This window comes from Callospermophilus lateralis, chromosome 17 (assembly GCF_048772815.1).
Source record: "Callospermophilus lateralis isolate mCalLat2 chromosome 17, mCalLat2.hap1, whole genome shotgun sequence".
Taxonomy (NCBI): domain Eukaryota; kingdom Metazoa; phylum Chordata; class Mammalia; order Rodentia; family Sciuridae; genus Callospermophilus; species Callospermophilus lateralis.
In genome coordinates this window covers 40,329,438-40,354,533 of record NC_135321.1, presented here as the reverse complement: position 1 = coordinate 40,354,533, position 25,096 = coordinate 40,329,438, and positions in this window count along the sequence as shown.

The window sequence follows — 25,096 nt, the reverse complement described above, 5'->3', positions numbered from 1 at the left end:
AAAAGAAAGAAAGATCTGCACAAACAACAGAGACCAGAGACTCTCAGACCTAGGAAAGCAGAATGATTATGTCCAGAATCCTCTGACCATAAATTCTGTAAAACAAGTTCCAAAGAGGACTTGTCAGCATGGGCCAAGAGGAATAAGAGTTGCCTTTAGGTTATTAGGTAAGTCTGCCAATCCAGAGCTGAGGATAATGTCTGTAAATCCAGAACTGAGTGATGAAATGTGGGTGGGATCTTCTACCAATCTCTTTCCTACTTCAATAAAAGCTAAGGCACAAACAACAGAATTGTTACTGTCCTCTCTGGAAGCACCCACTCTCTCCCCATAACATATATTTCCCTCTTTCTAATAAATTTTGCTTTACTTCTATGAAATATTTTGTCTTGCTTGAAATTCTCCCATGCAAGAATATAAGAGCTGAGAATACAATGAAATCTCTGTTGATATATCTCAGGTAAGATCTTATCTTCAAAATTGTGATGATATCTTGGGTCTCGATTAATGTGTGCAACTTTGTCTTTCTTGATTTTTACTCTTTTAGTCCTATATAGCAATTTCATGGTCAGCAACCCTCACTCTTGATTTTAGTTTGTGTAGCTCCTGGTTCCAAATCGAAGATTCCATTGGTTTGAGACATTTAGTTCCATTCTGCTTGAGGTGAGTGGAACTAAATCATTAGTTCATTATTAAAGGTTCCTCACAGGACATCAAGTTCTGAAAAAAAAAAAACACCTTACATATCAATTAGAAATGGAGAAGTCAATCTTAATAATACTTAGTAGGAAGTTTTTGGCCTATTCAGCAAGGACTAGGTTTCAAAAGCAGGGTATCAGCTGTCAGTTGATCAAGAAACAAATAAGATGTCTTCTTTTCCTGTTGTCTACACAAGTCAATTTCAACACTGATTCCGCTATGTATTCCTTGCTGTCTTATCTCTTGTGTTTTCTCATCAGAGTCCTGTCATGTCAAAACATTGTCTTAGAGATATTGAAGAGGAACTACATAAAAGAATGTGCTTAACATGCCTATGTTCTTCCTATTCCTCTTTATGTGTTTCTGTTGTGTGTTTAAGATCAGAGATACACAGGATTTTCAGGATGTATCTGAAGCAATACGTGTCCTTCACATATTTTTGCCAGAAACCAAGTTAGGATTTGAAGAATATTTCAAAATAAGAAGATGTAGGCAATTCACCCTGACTTGCTTTCCATACATTGACTACTTATGTTGAATTTCCCAGGAATTGGGAAATTATAGTTACATTAGAAGAGTCCAGAAAAAAAAATCTTATATCAAGTATTATACTATTTAGAAAACCCATTTGCGTTTTTATACCACTTCAAGTTTTCATCTCAATTCCACCATCCAGTACTTAACACTAGTCTAAATGACTTAATTTTACATCTGTAATATTGGAGTAATAAGAACATCTACCTCCTAGGAGGTTATTAGGATGAAATGATTTACTACAATTTCTATATGGAAAGTGTTCAGATAAGTGGCTGGCATTTCAGAGCACAAACACATGGGCATTTGCATACATGTATGAATGTACGATATCTACACATTTGTTATAATTACTGCAGTTGCTACAATCAGTACAGGAATAGTGCACTGAGTAGATGCCTAACTGCATAATTCATTAATCACTATTTTACACAAAATCAAAATTTTAATTTCCATTTTTATAACATTGTTAATACATCAATGCTAATCTTCACAACCATACAATAATGGCCATCCTTACTTAATGTCCATAAATCTGAGGATTGGATAAGTTATTTGCACGTAATTGTGTTATTCCTTAAATAGGTTTAAATTTATTGAACGTAACAAGCATTTTCTACTTAATTTTTCTGCTTATATTAAATCACATCTAAGGACACCAAAGAGCCCAAAAGATTCAATAAAGACTAATGCAGGAAGGTTTAAATTGAGCCTAGATATTTCTCAATCAATGTGGTTGATAATTTTGTGGTTATTATGTTTTAATTGTTTTTGCAATTATTTAAGCATTTATTTTTATTCACATTTTAAAGATTATGAAACTGATTTTAAGTGCTTTCTCCATGTTTACATAACTAGCAGTCGTTATAGTCTAGTTTACAACATATATAATCTCCTTCCATATTCACCATTATTTCATTGTCAAATCTCTCTAAGTGAATTAATGGGTATAAAGAATCTATAATAAAGAAATCACACTTCTCTATGTCTTATAGTAAAGGCTTAGCTGCTTAAGATTTTTCCAGAAAAAAGAATCAACATCATAGATAATAAGGATGTTGTTCAAATTATTATATTCTGCAATGAAGATAAATATCCACACTGGATTTGTATTCTTGGTATTCAGAAATCTCAAAGAAGCCAAAAGCAGGAAAAAAAGTAACCAGATTCTCAGTTGTGGTTCAAGAAACAGTATCCTCTGAAATAGTAGTGCTTTGTATGAAATACTGAAATTTAATATAATTCATAGCTAATTTGACATTTGACTTATTTGGTAAATTTTTTCAATGTTCATTAGAAAAATAGACTATAATAGAGATGATAAATCAAATATTCTCTCAGGATTATAGAGAACCATTTTTTTTCCTGATCTTCTTTAAGAAGCCAAATGTAACTGAGAAACAAAATGTGACAACATTGAAAAAATTTTAATATTAACATATTTAATAATAATAGTAAGTAAAAATATTATTATTTTAAGACTACTAGAATTATAGAGTTTTGTGCCTTCAAATATATCACTCTTAATAGATTTCATAATTAAAGGTTCCTTGTAGGACATCAAGTTCTGAAAAAACACCTTACACATCAGTTAGAAATGAAGAAGTTATTAAAAAGAAGAAGTTATCAGTTAGAATTGGAGAAAGTTTGTTACCAACTTAATTTAAAAAAATACAAACTATAGAGTAACTTCTGAAAGTAATTGTCATTATATTCTAATATTCAGGGATAATTGTAATTGGTATAATAAACTATAAAAATATTAACTGTAAATATTTACACTAAAATTACAGAAATCATTCATACATAATATTATCTGAAAATTAGAAAATACACTTAAAATGCTTATACACACAAATGTCAGACATACTACACACACATCACATAAATTCATACATATATAAGTGAACAAACACATTCAGGGTGTCAATCCTGAAGGCAATGGGATAATGTGGCACCCATTCAGAAAATGCCTTAACCTTCAGATCAGGCAACAGCATGGTGCAGAGTATCCCCTACAGACTGCAGGGGGACTAAACCCTAGTAGCACTTTGCCTCCATTCTAATAAAATTGATTTTGTATTTCTTGCCTCCAGAACAGTAAGATAATAAATATGTATTGTTTGAAGCCACTAAATATATGATAATTAATTACTGTAATCAAAGAAAGTGAAAATAAGAATTTAGCTTTCTTTAGTAAGACCCTTCTGATCTTAATCAGTCAACATATTCCCTGAAATTAAGTAAATATTTCCTCCCCATTATTTTCCTTGTTTTCAATTACTACTAGGAATAATAAATTATGGTTAACATTTATTATGTGTTTACTATATATCTTTATACATTGCTCTCCAAGCTGCCAAATGAAATGGCCTAAGGTTCAAGTTGTTTGAATTAAATTTCAGCTTTCCTTTGCATGAGTATGATGTAGAATGAAGTGGAAAATACTGTCAGTTTGAATTTTGTATTCACAGACCAGATCCATCCATTCCCAGGATAGAGATGCTGAGGAGTTTTTTTGGAGTGGAGTTCTGGCTAGTACATCTTAGATCTAATCAGGCTACAGGATTTTTTTTTTTTTTTGGAAAGCTATCTGCTCTGGAGAGATTAGATCAATATGTCTCTAGGGCCTGGCACTTTCCCATCTCTGAAAGGAGTCTGTATTTCATGAGTATCCCCAAAATTTAAGTGGTGGTTCAGGGGAGCCAATCCTCCACACACTCTGCCGCCCAGAAATAGCCTTCCCAGGCTTAGTGCTGACTCTCTTCAGATCCAAGGTCAGATGAGCCACTGACCTTGGATCTGAATAGATTTTTCTACTCAAAAAAAGAATTGAGTAGGGCTCCCCTTAGTTTTTCAGACTTGAATATTCCTGAGTCAAGTCCTCTCTGTACCTGTTTCACATATGTATTCTTAGTTACACCATAGATCACATGGTAGGAATTTGTTGGGACATTTGCAAGTGTTTGCTATGATCTCCAGGCTACACAGTAGAGGAAAGCAAGGCCACCTCAAGATGGATCCAAGATGCCTCAGCTCTCTGTGGCCAGTTGAGAAACATTGTACTTTTCAAGCACCAGTGCACAGTGCATCCTTTGGAACAGCTAAGTTCAGGCTCCTTAACCCATCTCAGGTTTTCCTGTACTAAATCTGTGTTTCTCTTTGTGTTCTCATTCCCTCTGTGATGAACCAGCACTGTTAATGCTGTGACAGCCACAACAGGCTTAGCTCTTTCTTTTTTGCTTATTGTACCTAAATTTATGAGTCTCTAAGGCACTCTCAAATGTCCAAAATTGAATTTTAGTGAAATACCTCCATCACCCACCTCACTGAGAGGTATTAGTCCTGTTGCTTTAATCCCAAGCTCCATAGCAACTAGGAATGTAACCTTCCTCTATTCTGCCATATGGAATTCCCTTAATATTATCTTTAAGTTGCTTTGTTATTGTTAAATACGTCAAATGGGAACCATGAACACTTTATAACATTCTTAAGGAAAGTAGATGATGATGTTCCTGTTTATTTTTTGTTGTTGTTGTTTGTTTTACATCAAATTCCTGCGTTATTAGTACTAATATTGTGTTTGGACACAAATATAATTTTTTTTTCTAGAGCCATTGTCATAAGAAACATTCTTTGAAATTAAACATCAATGCCCATTTTATATCAGTGACAATTCAGACACTGGTCAGTTTTTGGAAAAAGATTTTCACAAGTGTCCTTAGTTATGAATTCATTCTTTTTTTTTTATTGGTTGTTCAAAACATTACAAAGCTCATGACATATCATCTTCCATACATTTGATTCAAGTGGGTTTGTATTTGGGGTAAAAATGGGAGTTCATGACCCACTTGAATGAATTCATTCTTATGAGGAATTTTTCTTCGTAGTTTTTCTTTTTTTTTTTTTGACAGTAGAATTTTTTTTTAAATTAATTTTTATTGTAGGTTGTTCAAAACATTACATAGTTCTTGATATATCATATTTCACACTTTGATTCAAGTGGGATATGAGCTCCCATTTTTACCCCATATACAGATTGCAGAATCACATCAGTTGCACAACCATTGATTTACATATTGCCATTCTGGTGTCTGTTGTATTCTGCTGCCTTTCCTATCCTCTACTATCCCCCCTCCCCCCTCCCCTCCCCTCTTCTCTCTCTACCCCTTCTACTGTAATTCATTTCTCCCCCTTATATTTTTTCCTCCTTTCCCCTCACTTCCTCTTGTATGTAATTTTGTATACCCCTGAGGGTCTCCTTCCATTTACATGCAATTTCCCTTCTCTCTCCCTTTCCCTCCCACCTCTCATCCCTGTTTAATGTTAATCTTCTTCTCATGCTCTTCCTCCCTACTCTGTTCTTAGTTACTCTCCTTATATCAAAGAAGACATTTGGCATTTGTTTTTAAGGGATTGGCTAGCTTCACTTAGCATAATCTGCTCTAATGCCATCCATTTCCCTCCAAGTTCTATGATTTTGTCATTTCTTAATGCAGAGTAATACTCCATTGTGTATAAATGCCACATTTTTTTTATCCATTCGTCTATTGAAGGGCATCTAGGTTGGTTCCACAGTCTTGCTATTGTGAATTGTGCTGCTATGAACATGGATGTAGCAGTGTCCCTATAGTGTGCTCTTTTTAGGTCTTTAGGGAATAGACCGAGTAGGGGAATAGCTGGATCAATCTTTGTAGTTTTTCAAAACTCATATTTATCCATAAATTCTCCAAAAATGGCAAATAACTGGCTTTTAGAGTTTACATAATTAATACTTGTAAAATACTATCTTATCATATTAATCTGCCTTGATCCTCCTAAATTTTCCTTATTATTTCGATTTCCATCAGCTTTTGCTCAAATTTTGCTTCTGTTGGGCTGGGGATGTGGCTCAAGCGGTAGCGAGCTCGCCTGGCATGCGTGCGGCCCGGGTTCGATCCTCAGCACCACATACAGACAAAGATGTTGTGTCTGCCAAATACTAAAAAAATAAATATTAAAATTCTCTCTCTCTCTCTCCCTCTTTCTCACTCTCTCTCACTCTTTCTTTAAAAAAAAATTTGCTTCTGTTATTTAAATTATCATAAAGCTAGTTAAAAACACTCTTTAAAATTGAAAAGTAATAGAAAATGTTACCAAAAGTCAAAAAATAAAGTTCTTTGAAGTAATTGTTGTTTTCCTGAGATATAGTTCAGAGATAGCTCATTTTAATTTTAAAGACCAGAATAGGATATTTCATGATGCCTTGGAAATACCCCTATCATGTTTTAAAATGCCATTTTTAATAGAGGAGATTTCAGTGATTTGCAGTCATATAATCCAAAAATGTTTAGTAGACCATAGGTAAAATTATTTATACAGTGATTCCTGATTTGACATTTTCATGGGAAGCATTAGTGTTTCTTTTTTTTTATCAAAAGAAATACTATCCTAGGCACATACAGGAAATAGAGATGCTTGCTCTTCTGGACCTAGTTATAAAAAAAGTAGTTAAGTCATTAAGAATTTTGAGTCCATTCTTACACTAAATCATTGTATTTAACTTCTTATCAAAATGACAAAGTTTGTAGAGTATTGTGATAGATTTTTCTTTATAATGAATAAATAGTTTTTTTGCTTAAGTTTAGAAAGGAAATACTTTAAATATTTTTGGGCAAAATGCAACATCTGGACCAATAATCATATCAGAAGCACACTGCTTCTATGGCCAAAAATCATATTAGCAGAATTTGTATTTAAACCCAATTGAAATTCCAAATTTTTTTTCAATTAAACTCTCTATTTTTTTTTTTCACAAAACATCTTATTTTCATGTTACACCTTTTAATGACATTTAAAAATGTGTAGGCCATTTATTTTATCTTAAATTGATACATATTCATTGTACAAATTGAGAAATTGGCATTAACATTCTTTATTGGACAAATACAAGGACTAGCCTTATTCTGCTTTCAAATTAAAAACCCCATGTCACCTGTAGTGGCTACCCTAAGAAACAACAGCAGCAATGACCACAAATGAGGTGAGATTCTTTGTTATGTATCCTACAGTTTTCCTCAGCTATTATTTTCATTAAAACATGAACAACAATGTACCATGCCTTCTTAGAGTGCTGAGCATACCCTACTATTATGACCAAAGTTTTATTTCTCTTCATGTACACCCTAACTAGACTATTGATATCAGGAATATTTAAACAATTTCAAAGAGAAACCAAAATCTTTTAACTTCCTAAGAGAATTCTGGAATCATATGACTTACCTTTTCTTCAGTTTCTTAGTTGGTAAGGGAAACAGGTGGAATTGAATGAGCTCTATGATTTTTCTAAATTAAATTTTTATAAGAATTATTTGCAAATGAGAAGGTTATACATTTTTTATTTTACAAATGATAATTCATCTTTGAAGCATTGTTAAATTTTCTTCAGAGCAAATCAGTAGGAAACGCCTTTCTAATAAATCTTTATACCCATGCTAAAGACATATAAAAAAGCTTTAGCAGAATCTGATGTAGCAAGTCTTAAAAAAGCAATAATATGAAAAGTTTGTGATTGATAATTTAAAAAAAAATTCTATACAGTATTCCTGATGACACAAAAGCACTCTTTAATTTTAAAAAGTGAACCCAAACCTCTATTTCCACACTTGAATGTTGTTTCTGAATCTTATTAAATATATTATTATTATTATTATTATTATTATTATATATTACATTCTCCAGTTTATGGGAGACCCAGGGAAGACAATTATTTTACTTGAAATTTGACTGGCAGAATTATGAAAATAATCACCATCTGCATGTAATTTAATTTTATAACCACTCTTGAAGCTTTTATTTCACTTGTAATAATAGTAATTATTATTAAAAATGCATATTGCATAAGGATAAAAAGGAAAGAAGTAGAAACTAAAGAGTGTGGTTATGTAATTCAATGTTAAATTCAAGAAGCCAATCATTTGGTTTCTACTATGTATGAAGTATTATGGCAGTGATAGCAGGGCATAAAAAATGATACAGGAATTATGCCTGTTCTGAATAAAAATAATAAAGTAGGAATAACTATCAACATAGAATAAGAAAAATGCATATTATAAGCACAAATAAACAATATGGATTCATAGAGATTTACACTGTTTGATTGTTGAAGACATTGTGGAGAAATTAACCTGGAGTTCAAAATAAGAATTGAATTTGGCAATGCAATTACATTTTGTAAGACATTATATACATATATATGTATACTTTATATATATATATATATATATATATATATATATATATATATATGTATGAAAGCATAAAAGATAAGACATGATACTATTAATAGGGTATCTTCAGGGAATTATGAGTATTGTAGGACATAACAATGACAAATTTGATAGGACATATAATCTAAGAAGTAGATTGACTAAATAGTAGGACATATGACATAATAAAATAAGTATTTCATTCTTTCTTTCTTAGCCTCACATGAATAGATGTAGGAAAATTACTTAAAACATTAGAACTTAGGATTTTAGCTTTGCTTTATAGGACAAAAATTTCTTTTATTGCATAAAAAAGAGGGGGTGAAAGAGCACAAGGTGAAGGAAAATGAGGAATGAGGGAAGAAGAGAAAGATTAATGGCACAAGCAAGAGGGGCTGCCTGATACATATAAAATTAGAATATACTGACAAATTTGAAGGACACATAATTAACAACAAGGCTAAAAATGAACAGTAGTCATGTCATTTTGGGAGGTGATATTGGTTCTTACTGAGAAATATAGAATATCAAATTTATATAAAATAAATATATTATTCAAAAAACAAAATCAAATATCTTTTGTGTGTGGGGGTGAAGAGTACTGGTGATTAAATCAACGAACGAATTAGTGCTAGGCAACTTCCCCACCACTAAGCTATGTCCCCCAACTAATGTAATGACTTAAAGCAATAAAATAACAATGATAATAAAAAATAGAACTGAAATGGGAATTTGATGGCAAGTTTATATAGTGTATGCTAATCTTGACCTTATAAATATGTTATTAATAGACATTTAATTTAAGATGTACCTAGGGCAAAGAAATTGAGACATTATATGAAATTGGATAAATTGTGTTGATACCCAATTATCCTACTATATGCTTTAGCTTTCTTCAGGTTCTAAATAAATTGCTTTGTATCCACATTCTAATTTCAAAATTTGTGATGTTACTTCCCTATTCCTGTGAACTCTTTGTACTGATATACTTGTGTCTCTTCTTTAAAAATTTTTAATTTTTTCTCCTTTATTGGTGTAATATAATTATACATAATAGTGATAATCACCATTACATATTCATACATGCATACTATATAACAGTAAAATTTGGTTTATATCATTCCTCAGTGTTTCCTATTTCCCTATCCTTCTCCTCCACCAATACACCCCTTTCTTTAGTAACCTTCTAGCTTATTGATCTCCCTTTGATTTTCATGAGATAGTCCCCAACCTTTCCTTTTTCCTCACTAGCTTCCAAATATGAGAGAATACATGTTTTCTGAATTTGATTTATTTCATTTAACATAATGTTCTCAAGTTCCATCCATTTTTTGACAAATGATATAATTTCACTTTTTATGACTGAATAAAATTTCAGTGTGCATATATACCACATTTTCTTTAATCATTTATCCATTGACAGAATATAGGCTGGCTGCAAAGTATGGATATAGTGAATTGTACTGCTATGAACATGATTATGCAGTATCCCTATAGTATGCTGGCAATTATTTTGGATAAAGACTAAGGAGTGGTATAGCTGGTTCATATGGTGGCTCCATTTCTGTTCTGAATCTTCATACTTATTTATATAGTGTGAGTACTAATTTGCAATCCAAACAAAAGTACAAAAGTGTTCCTTTTTCTCCAAGTCTTTGCCAGCATTTTTTTTGTTGTTGTTGCTTCTATTCTTGATGGCTGTCATTCTAATTGGAGTGAGATAAAATCTCAATGTAGTTTTGATTTGTACCTCTCTAATGGCTAAGGATGTGGATTTTTTTCATCACATATGTGTTTGTCATTTGTATTCCTTCTTTTGAGAAGTGCTTGTTTGATGCACTTGGCCAATTATTAATTGATTTTATGTGTGTGTACGCGCACGCACGTGCAACATGTGTTTTGATATTAACATTTTTGAGTTCCTTTTTATAGTCTGGAGAGTAATCCTCTGTCACAAGAGTAATTAGCAAAAATCTTCTCCCATTCAGTAGGTAATATTCACCTTCTTAATTGTTTCTTTTGTTTTGCATAAGGTTCTTCATTTGGCCAAAGTAGCCCATTCCTGTAATTTAAACAGCTCAGGAGACTGAGGCAGGAGGATTGCAAGTTCAAAGGTAGGCTCAGCTATTTGGTGAGGCCCTAAGCAATGTAGCAAGACTAAGTCTCCTAATAAAAAATATATATATATGGGATGTGGTCCAGTGGATATGTACCTCTGGGTTTAATCTCTGGTACCAACAGGTAAACAAACAAACAAATCTTAATTTGCTTTTATCTCATTAATTCTTGATAATACTTCCTAAACTTAAGTGGTCCTATTGAGAAAGCTATTTCCTGCTCCTTTTTATTGGATTTTTGACCATATGTTGTCTCATAGGAATTCCATAGTTTCTATTCTTAGATCTTTGATTAATGAAAAATCAATGCTGACTTTCATGCAGAGTGAGCAATATGGACCTAGTCTCATTCTTCTACATATGGCTGGGTTTTCCCCCCATCATTTTTTTTAACAGGCTATCTTTTCTCCAAAGTATGTTTTTGGCACTTTTGTCAAAGATCAGATGACTGTTTTTGGCACTTTTTGTCAAAGACTGTGAGGGTTTGTTTCTGTGTCTTCTATTCTGCATCATTTGACTATGTGTTCTATTTTTATGTCAGTTCCATGCAGTTTTTGCTACTATAGTGCAGCGTATATTTTAAAGTGAGGTACCATGATGCCTCTATCATTTTGAGGGGGAGGGGGGCTAGAATTGCTTTGTTTCTTCTGGGTCTTTTATTTTTTTTCAAATAAATTTTAGGACTTTTTTTTTCTAAAAAATTCTGTGAAGAACATCATTGGTATTGTGATGGTAATTGTAATAAATCTGTATATTGTTTTGAAAGTATGGCCATTTAAACAATATTAATTCTTCCTAACCATGAATATGGGAAATCTTTCCATCTTCTAGTATCCTCTTCGATTTCTTTCTTCAGTTTTTTATAGTTTTTATAATAGATGTCGTTTTCCTCATTGGTTAGATTTATTCCAGTTTACCTTATTTCTTTGTTTATTTTTTGAAGCTATTATGAATGGGATTGTTTTTCTGATTTCTTTATCAGTAGATTAATTATTGGAGTATATAAGAATGATAGATGTTTTGTGATGAATTTGTAACCCATTACATCGGTGAATTTGTTTATTAACACTAGCAGCCTTCTGGTGGAATTTTTTTGGATCTTCTCTGTATAGGGTCACATCATAGGCAAACAGTGATAGTTTGAATTACTAGTTGTTTATCACCCACCTTTATTTGATTTTTTTCCCAGTTGCTCTGGCTACTGTAGAGGGTCACATCATAGGCAAACAGTGATAGTTTGAATTACTAGTTGTTTATTACCTACCTTTATTTGATTTCTTTCCCAGTTGCTCAGGCTAAAATATTTAGTGCTGCATTGAATAGGAATGGTGAGAGTGGACATATTGTTTTGTTCCAGATTTTAAAGGATTCCCCCATTCACTAAGATTTTGACTTTGGTTTTGTCATATATAGCTTTTATGATGTCGAGCTAAATTTTTCTATTTTGAGTTTCTTCAGTGTTCTTTACATAAATGAGTGCTGAATATTGTTGAAGGTTTTCTCTAGATCTGTGGAGATAACTAAATGACTTTTTTCTTTGATTCTATTTATATGGTAAATTAACTTGATTGGTTTGCATAATTTAAACCATTCTTACCACTCTGTGATAAAACACCCTTGTTCAAGATGTAGAATTTTTCATAATATATTGTTAATATGATGTTTCCATATTTTACTGTTGAATTTTCCATATAAGTTCATCAGGTATCTTGGTCTGTTTTCTTTCCTTGATGTGTCCTTATCTGGTTTTTATATGAGCGTGATACTAGCTTCATAAAATGAAATTTGAAATTTGAAGTATTTAATCCCTTTCTATTTCATGGGATAATTTGAATAGCTTTGGTATTAGTTCTTTAAAGATCTTTGGGGATTGAGATGATAATTCATCTGCTCCTGGGATTTTTGTGTTCAAAGACACAAAACTGTGTTTTGTGTTCAAAGGCACAAAACAATATGTCCACTCTCACCATTCCTATTCAATGCAGCACTAAATACTTTAGCCACTAAATATTTTGACTGTTGAGTTGTAACTGCTTGGAAGAGATAAGACTAACACACCCTAAGGCTTGGAAGATGCTACTCTTTTCTGGAAGTCTGGATCACAGGATTCTCTCAAGAATTCTCTTTGTGGAGCAGGGCAGCCAACCCTCCACATGTCTTACACACTCCACTGCCAATGAATACAGCCTTCTGAGGCTTAGTCCCTAAGAATATTCATGCCCACTTGTTCAGTTTCCTGACATTCTTCAGACACTCATGTGAGCCACCAGACTCAGAGACAAAGGGAATGATACTCTCCTATTTTTCTGACTTGAGTCCCCCGCTACGTATGATCTTTCTGTGCCTGTTTAACTCATGTTCTGCTAGGTATATCTTAGACCACACAGTAGGTGCTTCCTGGTACAGTATGACAATATTTGCTATGATATTCCAGGATCCCACAAAAACAAACTTCAGTGAGCCCTTCTCAGCTCTCTGCTTGCCAATTGAGAAATACAGAGCACTTTTCAAACATGACTGTGTTGTACAAACTTTGAATCAGCTAATTTCAGGGTCTTTTTCTGTCCTATAGGAATTTTTGTGTTTGTGCCTAATATGCCCATTGTGATTCTCTCTCTTTGTGTGATCCCTCCACAATGTTGTGAACCAGAGTCTCTGCTGCTGCCTCATTTGACTTGGATCTAATGCACTCTACCTTGTTCTTTGTTCAATGCATCTGAATTTCTAAGAGACTTTGTCCAATATTAAATTTAGGTGGATTTCTTCTTTCACCCACTCACCTGAGAAGTACTATTCTCACTGCTTGATTCCTGAGCCTTGGTGGAATTGCAAATGCAAACCATCGCTTATTCTGCCATCTCAAGTCTCCTGATTTATGTCTCTTAAGTATATATATCCCCTACTATAGAATCAATAAGGTGTTGAGAAAGAGCAAAGTATGTGTGAGTATTTAGCCATCTTAATTCCACACCAGGTTTTATCTGTTTTGGTTGTAACAGATTCCTAGATAACCAATGTATAAAGCTTGTTTACTGAATATCCATTCATATTCCAGTTTCCTGACAACTTTATACCAGTAAGATATGGAACACTCCTCATTTCTTTGACCTAGAAACATTTGTGTAATCTGTTGTTGTCAATATGCACAACTGGAGTTCCATTGCTTTCATGGCAAATTTCCAGGTTTCTGAATGTTTATAGTGCACACTCTGTTTAGCACTTCCTTGAAGATTGACAGCCCTACTTCCCACTCTTGTTTTCTGGAGCTATCTAAACTCAGATGAACATTTAGAGAAGAAAGGCACAAATCACTCCATGGTGGGCCTCACACTTAAAAGTTCTGGGTGATGCTGAGTCTGAGAAAGGCACCTGGGCCACCTTGGGCTAGAACATCCATGCTCTTGTATTTCCTCTCTCTCTCTTTTTTTCCCCTTGGTACTGAGAATTGAATTTAAGATTTTTTTTTAAACCATTGAGCTACATTTTCAGTCCTTTTTATTTTATATTTTGAGATAGGGTGTCATTAAGTTGTCCTCAAACTTGCGACTGCCTTCAAACTTCTGATCCTCCTGTCTTAGCCTACAAACTTGCTGGGATTATAGGTATGATCCACTGCACCTAGGTTCCATTGACTTTTTTTGGTGGGGGTGGGGGCGGGGGGCAGTACTGAGGATTGAACTCAGGCACACTCAACCACTGAGCCACATCCCAGCCCTACTTTGTATTTCATTTAGAGACAGGGTCTCACTGAGTTGTTTATTGCCTTGTCATTGCTGAGGCTGGCTTTGAACTTATGATCCTCATGCCTCAGCCTCCTGAGAAGCTGGAATGACAGGTGTGTGCCACGGTACCTGGCTCCATTGGCTTTTAATAAGAAAATGACAATAGTTTCATGTTCCATCAGCACTCAAAGGAGTATACCCAGTTGAATATCAGGCCCCTTTTCATTCTAATTTCGAACTTTATTACTCTCCTGAGAGGAAAAGGAATTCCAATTGCTACATGCCATAAACATCTACTCTTTTTCCACTTTAATAAAGAGAACTTGCTGCTCCTTCACAAAGATTAGAGCTCTATCCTGCAAGAAAATTAGGATAGTAGGTCAATTTGGAAATTCAATGGCATATCAGTATCCTCTCCTTCCATTGTTCTTCACAGAATACAAAGTATGCCTTCTCTCCTTGACCATTAACTAAGTGGTCTGAGGTATTCACATTTCTTTTGGGAAAAATTACATATGTTTTAGGTTCAATTCTTGATAGGGAAGACTGCCAAACTTCTATTGTATTAATTTGGATGTCTTAATATTAGATGTTTTATGTTGCATATTAATAGCAAATTATTTTGGGATTGAGTATTGTTTTAAGATTTTGAAATATGATTGATCAAATCTAGGCAAAAATGTTTTTCCTGAACTGGAACCAGATTTCTATCTGTGTTGCATTAGAATTAGACTGTTGCTTTATTTTGAGAAATTCTACTAAGTTTAAAAAACTTACTCAGTTTCACACATCTGCTAATTGGAATTGCCAATATTCAAATTGGAAATGTTTTAGTTATTGTTGTAAATTGATTTTGATTTGACAGATGTTATGTGCACATGGACTATGTAAATATTATATTCATTTCAGGAAGAAATTATGCTTATACTATTCTTAAGTGTTCTTTAGCCATCATGAAAAACATTGTGTGGTGACATAAAGTTATGCTGTATAATTTAATTATGTGATAATTATATTTACCTACTAAGAATAGCTACAAAGTTGAAAATATAAACTATAAAGTCAATTAGTCAATCTTTCTAACAGTAAAATTGATTCTGTGGTTCTTTACGTAATTAGACAGGCTGATTGACATAACTAAATGAGAGGATCATTGTTTATAATAACAAAAATTGAAAAGTGTAGAGATAGATGTGCTTTGTAAGCTTATAAACAAAGCTGTCTTATGGAGCCTCTTGCATGTTTAAGCACTCCGATTCTCAGATGTCTTTTTTATTTTCCCAGTGTTATCACCTAATGTCCAATCTGATTTTGCATTAAACTTAGGTTTTTAATTGAAATAAAATATTATTATTTTAAATGCAATTACCTATGAGGACTCTGTCAGGGTTATTCTTCTCCAGTATTTAACCTCTGCTCTCCACCCTCACACAAATGAGATGGCCACTACTCACACAGTGGGAGTATCTGATGCACTTGAGTCCTTCCCATCTGGCTGCACACTATACCAAGCCCAGCAGGCTTGTAACTCAGAGTTGACTTCTCAGTTCTGCTGCCCTGCCTGCAGTGGTAGGCAGTCATTGTCTCAGTCACAGGGAAAGGGAGAGTGGGGACATTTTTTAGCTAGGTCTCCTACTCTTGCTGTAGAATATGTTCTTCAGAGGGAGAGATTTTCATTGCTCCTCCTCTTCAATGGAGTATTTTGTAGGATTGGTGGAGTCCTATGGGAAATAAATTGGCAGGTGGCTCTCTCATGTATGAGGCTCCTTTAGAATTTTAAACAACTTCTTCCTGCTGCTTTATCAATAATATAAACACTGGAATTCACCCTTCCAAAGACAGACTTGTCACCTTTTGGATTTTAGTTCACTAGTTTCCTTCATAATCTCAGCTCAATAAAGGGCATCGAATATCCATGATTATCTTGATTATCAAGCATACTTTTGGGGTGGGGATACTGTTGATTGAACCCACAGGCACTTTAACCCCAAGATACATCCTCAGACCTTTTAATTAATATATTTATTTATAAATTTTGAGACAGGATCTTGCTAAGTTGCTTTGGGCCTCATGAAGTGAGTGAGGCTGGCTTTGAAATTGCAATCCTTCACCTCAGCCTCCCATGTCATTGAAATTACATGTGTGCACCCTGGTACCAGGTTCAAGGCCATTCTTGTTAGTTGGAAGAAGTTATATGGTGGCATGTTTATGTGGTTGTCACCAGGATCTTCTAAGTAAAATTAATTTCAATAGTGTATTTTTTTGTTGTTTCTTTGCATGCTTTAGTCTAATTAAATGAGTTAAAATAAAGTTTTGGAGGTTCATTTTGTCAAGAATAAAGCAAATACTATTTGGTGGTATGGTATTTAGCAATTATTTTTTAAATATTAATTCAACATATATGAAATCATATATTTTAACTTATAATTGTGGTTTTGACTACTTTTCAAATATAATGATTTAAAGTTCCAACAATGTAATGAAACTAACATTTTACTCAAACAATAGAACTACAAAATCACATGACAATTTTAATTATGTTAATACCATATTTCATTGTTTTTTCTCTGGTTCACTAAAATACATTGGAGCTTTGTGTGGATTGTAATGTGGATGGTTCTTCCACCTTTATTGTTATTATTCCTCATAATGGAGTGTCCATTGTCATGCATATGTCTATGTTGTATGAAGTTGATACATATTATATTACCATTTTTATAATTCAAATGATTGATGCTAGCATTTCATATGGGTAATTATACTTTAGTTTTTGACAATGTCTTGCCCAGTAGTGCATGAGATGTATATAAAATGACTAGAGTTCTCACAATAACCCTTGGTAAACTCAGAATGGGAATCTATCTCCATATTTAGGCCCTAACTCTAAGGGATTGGCTAAGGGATTAGATGGTATTTTATAAATCTCTAACAGTAGTGTTTCTGTTTCATCTCTGAAATTGTGTCTCTCTTCAATGCCTCTGAAACCTACATTTATTTTCAAAGAACTTATCTCCCCTCTTCCTCAGGATCACTAACTTCCTTTGACATTTATGCCGTATCTTTATCACTCTTGCCCTTCCTTGGTTTGGTCATTTTAGTATTCCCACAGCTCCTCTTCCTTATTTATTGAGGTCTCTATGACCTGCATCAACTCTTTCACACTATTTGTCTCATCATAATTCATGGGTATTTCAAGTGTGTGTACATATATGTTTAGTTTTTTTTTTCTCTCAAATTTTTTACTATATTGCCTACAACAATCTTTCTTCAGCCATAGTTTCCTTTGATTAAACTCTCAGCAACAATTGTACGTTTCCAAAATTCCATGACTATTATGGTCTTTAGACCACATACATTTGTAGATAATGTATGTACAGACTGACAATATTTTCACCCTTTCAATAGCTCTAGTTTTTAAATTGTAACATAAAATCATGAGTATGTTGACTTCTCAGGTCCTGCTCTCCCAAGCACACATTACCAGCTGTTGTTAATCTACCATGTTGTTAATATACTCATAAATAATGTCTGTTATTCTTTTTATTTCTTATAAATAGATCAACTTTCAAGAATAGGTCTTTATTTCTAAATTTTAACTTTCAAACAATATTTTATGCACTCTTGGACAATTTTCAAACATTTTAAATTTTCTTTTAAAATACAAGTTTTCTGCCAATTAAATTTATACCTTTCAAATAGAATTAGGTAGTTCATAGAACTATTTTGGTACCCTGACATTCTTCATCATACTTGAGAGGAAAATAAAAGGAATATTGAAAGGAATAACAGCATTATAACCTTGAGGAAGAGTAAACATGTATTTAACATTTTTTGTAAAGTTTTGACCAAGAAAATGAGCTTCAAATAAATTTAAAATAATGTTAACAAAACACTTTAATCTGATAATTTTAATATTATTAAAGGGAAATAGAATAGAATATCTAACAGGTAGCCTTTCATTTAGAAATAATTTAGGAAAATGAAAGCTGCCCAAAAGCCAAACAGTTTTGTCAAATTAGTTTTGAAAATTTGAAGTGAAATATATTGAAATAAAAACTTCAGCCCAGGGGCAAGATACAGAAATTAGGAACTTTTGTGGCAAGAATAAATGAAGTAAATCTTAAACAGCATTTCCTCCGCTTTCTGTAGAACTTTTTAATTCTCTTCTGACATGTCAAAATTGGGTTCTTGTGTTGCAAATTTATGTATTATATATATTTCCACATGCATGTAATATAATATCAAATATTTTAATTCACATATATATGCTTGTTTTGTAACACCATGAACAAAATATCTGACAAGAACAGCTTAAAGGAAGAAAGCTTATTTGGGGCTCATAGTTTCAGAGGTTTCAGTTCATAGATGACTGACTCCATTACTCTGGGCCCAAGGGGAAGCACATCATGGAATAAGTTCCCATCAGAGGAAAGAAACTGACTTTATGGTGGTCAGGAAGCAGCCAAGAGAAAAAGGTAGGAGCCACAGAGAACCCCCTCCCTTTCAGGGTATACCTCGAGTGACCTCACTCCTCAGCCATGCTCTGCTTGCCTACAGTTGCCACCCAGTCCATAAAACTAGATGGACATTTTAGGTTACAGATCTCATAATCTGATGATTTTGCCTTTGAATATTAATGCATTAATAGAAACTTTTGGGGAACATCTCATGTTCAAACCATAACATATCTACATATATGTACTTGTGTCTTCCTCAGTCAATGTAAAATAAGAGCAATAGTAAAGAAAATTTTTAAAATGAAATCTAAAGGAAAAATAAAAATACAAATAAAAATATAAAAATAAAAATTTTATGAGAAAAGGGTTTTAAGTACTGTCTCCTGAATTATGAAATTTTGCAAGACAAACCCCCTAGGCATTCTTCACAATTTTCTTTGAAGGGATTATCCTAAACATTTGTGTATGTTAATTTGCACCTTACTATTCATTTAAAATCATAATTTGACAATTGGTTAAAGTACAGACTTTAGTAAATAGTACCTTATGGCCTAATGCAGATAATATTTTTGTTGTTTTGTTTCAACAAATTTTATAGAATAGTCACACTCATTTGTATATACATAATCTTTGTTTTCATAAATAGTTATGAGAGACTCATTGACCACAAACCAAAAACAGTTATGATGTGATCATTTCTAAAACCAAAAGTTTCACAACTTCTAGTCTAACAGAAAGATATGCCATTTGAAGCCAAATAAAGGTGTGTCCAAATTTGGGAATTACTTATGCTGTAAGAAAATTCAATTAGATCATCCAAATTTACCTTTGTCTCTCTCTTTTTTCTTTTTCTTTTTGTTAATGAGGATTGAACCAAGGCACACATAACCATTGAGCCATATCCCCAGACCTTTCTGAACATTTTTTTTTCTTTTGAGACAGGGTCTTGCTTGATTATTCAAAGATTTGAATTGCTAACATAGCATCTTGAATTTAGAGGTATACTGGTAGTATTTGTTGCATACAGGATTCTAAATTTTTTATCAGTAAAATGAAAGAACTACTAAGTGAGTATCAAAATTCATGCCCAAAGAAAAAATATGCAATCAATCTAGGAATGTGCCAGGGTTATATAGTAGGTGCTCAGTAGACATTAGGAAGCTGGGAAAAAAAACACATCAGATAATTTAAATTATGTCCTCAAACAATTCTCAGTCTTGAAACTATGATACATCACAGGATACTAGGTAATTTACTTAGAAGGATATTGTCTCAATAGTGGAGAATAGTTTACCCTGGAATAAATAATCTACTGGTCCTATGTAATGAAACTTAATAGCAATAATCAAATGATCAAACTGTTTCTAAATGATTTAGCTGTATCCCAGAATAAAGTTCATTAATATTTATGAGTATAAAAATATACAACTTTCGACAATGTAAAATTTACAGTCTGGTAGCTAATCAAAGAATGGTAGGCATGAGAAGAGGTAGGAAATTATAACCCTTAAAATGAGGAAAATTAAATAAGACATCTAAGACATATCACAGATCCTAAAATTAGCATACAAAGATTTTGAAATAGTACTTCAAATTGTTCTAAATATTCAATATGATAAGCAGAGACATGGGAGCTATAAAAATGACCCCAATAAAGCTTGTAAAGATGAAAACTATAATAAAAATATGAAAAACATAAAACAATAGAGTCTACAAATAATGGAAAGAACATCTGTAAACCGTGTGACAATGTCACACAAGTTAATGTATTTGTAACTGTGATACACAAAGGGAGAGGGTAAAAATACAGTTCAAAATAATGTGTGAAAAACTTTTGAAGCTTATAGAAACAATGTATCAATGATCTAAGAAACTTGATAAAACTATAGAATTATGAAAGGAAACACAATGCATCTCATAAACCAATTGCTAAACACTGTTGATCAATATTCTAAAAACATAAGGAAGAAGGAAAATAATAGATAAGTTATCTTCAAAGAAAGAGACTTGAGGTTTACAGCATATCTCTTGTCATAAAGGATGCAACCTAGAAAACAATGGAGCAACATGCTAAATTCTTATTGAAACAAACATATACGTTTAGAATTCTATACCTAGAAAATATTTTTATAAAATATAGAGAAAACATAGAGAGCTTTACATTGTCTTTATATAGAGATATACAAACAAATCACAGACACAAACATATGTCATATATATAAACATTGATGGAATTCTTCACCAGAAGGATCATGCTACAAGAAATATCAAAATGAATTGTTTAGCAATGATAAAAAAATGGCAATGTTAGAACGAGTTCCCCAAATAGTAACTACATTGTCATATTTTGTTATTGTTTAAATATCATTAAAATACATATGATTATTTAAACAAAAATGCAATGCACTGTGGGTTTTATAACGTTTTTGAGGAAAATGTCTGACAAGACCCATATCACAGCAAAGCATATATGCCTATGCTGAATAAAAGAGAACAAACAAAATGATTTCATTAAGAATAATTCTATTTATATAAAACATGAGAAAATATAAACTTATCTTTAATGACAAAAATCTGATGGTTAATGCCTAAAATGATAGAAATGTATGAGGGAGAGAGAGGTGTTCAAGATTACAAAAGGTTATACTAAAGCTTCAGGAGGTGATGGAAATGTTCATTATTTTGATTACTGTGATGGCTTCATGGGTACATGTAATTGTCAACACTTACCAAGGTGTAACTCAAAACTCATGAGTTGTTTCTATCTCAAAATATATCAATGAAATTGATTTTTTAAGAAGAAAGGTTGAAGATGAGAGATAAATGCTATGACCTCTTCTACCTTTATAGTCTCATATCTGTTGGGAATTGTATCATTGGAGAGGAAAGCCTATGATTAAAGAGCACAGTTTTTTGCTATCGAATGAGTGTTCAATAAATATTAAGTGAAATGAGCTAAATGCCAGTAGCAGGCTGCACAGGAATCTGATCCCCCTTGATCTCATTGAGGCAAGTGGATCTTCCAATCAATAACTATTAAACATGATATGCTCTTTTTTTTCAGCTCTTTGAAAATGTCTTGCTATATGACATTAAAATTCTCCCATTTTTCTGATACACCACTTTATTTGTAAGCATTAACTTACAAATGCCTTGCTGAATGCTTCAAACCTGAATAACCTGGTCAACTTAGGCAATCTTGACCATACTCCCCACACACCTGAGACTACAGTAGCATATTTCAACATTCCAACATTTCAATGTCTAATATTCCACAACTGAACTAGTTTTCAGTCATGGAATTAGAGATGTTGGGATATCATCATTCATTACTAAAGCAGTTTTTATTTTTTACTTTAACATTTATTATACATATGATGATATAAACCTTTATATTACAGTAACTGAATTCAAACTGAAAGCTTATAAATGAATATGTGTGATGAAATTTGGCAGTGCCATATAGCCTTGTATTTTATGAGATATGTAAGGAAGTTGTGGTTATTATTACGTAGGTATAGTAACAACAACAACAAAATAAATGTTAAAAGAGATGACATTTAGGCTGAGTTGTTGAGGATAACTTGGTGTTTGTCAGGTAGAAAAACAGAAAATGATCATTTTAGAAAGAAGAGTATCTACAAACAGTAGAACAACTGTGTTGCTTGCATAGCAAATGGAAATGCAGCCAAAAATGAGATTTCAAAGGTATTTAAAAAGCAGACTAGGGTCTCTTACAATCCCTATTGAGGAGTTTTAAACCTGACACTTCAGATTTTACTAAGCCCTATTAACACTAATGGATTACTTGCTCTCCCCAAATTGCCTTGTTATAATTATCAAAGTTTCATTCTATAATGTAACATTTGTTCTTATTGTTTATTTATGGGAAAGGTATCTTAGAAAATATGTTATATTCTCTTGCTGGGAATAGTAGCACATGCCCTGTAATCCTAGCAGCTCAGGATTACAGCTCAGGCTGAGACAGGAGGATTGCAAGTTTGAAGACAGAATGAGCAATTTAGCAAGGCCCTAAGCAATTTAGTGAGACCCTATCTCAAAATAAATAAAAAATAAAAAAGGGTTGGAGATGTGGCTCAGTGGTTCAGTGCCCCTGGTATCAGTTCCTAGTATCCCTCCCTCCCCCCAAAAATCAACATCTTATATTCTCTTAAAATCCTAAAATCTTGTATTAGCGCTTAACATTTGTTTCTGCCAATTCCATAAACTGATGATTCATGTAGTGTTCAGGCCACATGGAATAAGCTGTATTTTATACCAAGAGATGTTTTTCTGACATTTATTTTTATCCTTTTCTCAAAATACACAGGGAAGTTAGGATTATATTAATTTTGGAATCATCATGTGAGGATAGTAAATGATAACTAACAATAATATTAATATTAGTGACTACACATTGAGTGTCATCCCTATGACAGATATGAGGTGAAGTATATTTATGGTGCTGTTTCCTTTTATCCTGTCAACTGTCTAGTGAGGCTGACATTTTATCAAGTAATAAACTGAAGCTCCAAATGGTTAAACTCATATAGATATCTCAGTGCCACTCTGTTAGAGTCCAAATAATGTAATAAAACATAAGGTTAATGAAATAACTGGTACCTTGCTAAACCAAAATAACTTGTGTATTCTCAGGATATAATTTAGACTATAAAGAGAACTTAATATGCCCAATTACTATTAACATTAAAATGAGAAAAGCAGTTTCATTGTTAAATATCCTATTACTCATTTAAAATTCAATCTACAGAGACATTTTAAAAACAAAGTATACAAAAAGAATAATTTGAATTCAAATGCTAAGTGCTTCCAATTCTAGTGGAAACACTGGAGGTTGTTAGGAAATCTTGAATGAATATCTATAAATTAGACATTTACATAGAAGAGGTTTTATTTTTGACGCTATATAATTTTGAATCTGCAGAGTATATATGTGTTTGGGTATAATGAGTTAAATTGTAATGCTGTTACTAGTATAAAATAGGATCTGTCAATTTCAAGACTCAAGTGTAACCCACATGCAATCTATTTAATTGAAAAAAAAAAATAGTAGCAGTGTGTTGCTTCTTTTATGTGCTTTATACAGGATAAAATGTCAAAGAGTAAGAAAGGTTTTAGCAATTCAGCTTCTAATGATTTTAATGACAGATGTACACCTCAACCCCATGAGGCATCATGAAAGTTTATCCCATGCATGCTTTAGACAGATGTGCCTACTGTAAGTCAAAAACAGATTTTTTTAAACTGTCAGTATAGAGGACCAATTCCAAATGTGAATGCATGCAGCACACTGTGTGTTGATCACTGTAAAAATAGTCATACAAATTACCATTTCTTACATGACATTCTTCAACATTGATAGTGATCCATAGATCAAAATGATGATGAATGGAGACAAAAATATACTGTAACTTCACTCTTACTTCAAAATAAAATAAATATAAGGGCCACAAATTTTCTTCTATATAATTTAATAATTAACAGAGTTATTCAAACATTATTAGCATCTTGGTTTGAACCAGATTTCCCAATAAGCTCATCGGTTCATTTTTTTTTTTTTAATGAAACATACTTCAGTGAATGTATTAGGAGTACCAGAACAAATATTGGGAGAGCTATGACTATAGAGTGTCCTCTTGGTAAATGAAAAATGCAACTTTGACTTAAAATATCAATTGAAGTCAGGTGTGTTGCTATCCAAAACACACCTGACTTCAATTGATATTTTAATCCTTCCTTGGGGCAGAAGGATTACAAATTCAAGGTCAGACTCAGTAACTTATCAAGACCCTGACTCAGCATAAAAAAATAAAAAGGATTGGGAATGTAAAGCACTTTTTAGTTTAATACTCATTACCAAGGAAAGGAAGAAAGAAAATAAATCAATTAAATGTTTTATAATAAATTAATTTCTTTCATTTATACTGTCCATATTTAATTATCACTTTTACCCAAAATTATAACGTTACTTCAGATTTTTTCCATCTAGTAAATAATGAAAATTCTTTAATAAAATTAAAATAGAAAATAATTATAAAATAAAATAGAAAATAATTATTTTACTATTAATTCAGAGATAATAGCTTCCCAGAAGTTGAAGTTAGTCAGTGTACTTTGATAGTGATCTTTGCAAATTTCACAAAATATACCTATAGAAATACATGTGATGGCAACAGTGATTTCATCAATGGCATTAATCCCTTACCTATTCTTATACCTGTTCATCTACCAGACAACTTTACTTTTCACCAGCTTTCTTGGTTTTTTTGACTTTACCATGAAAGCATTCCAGTGATGGT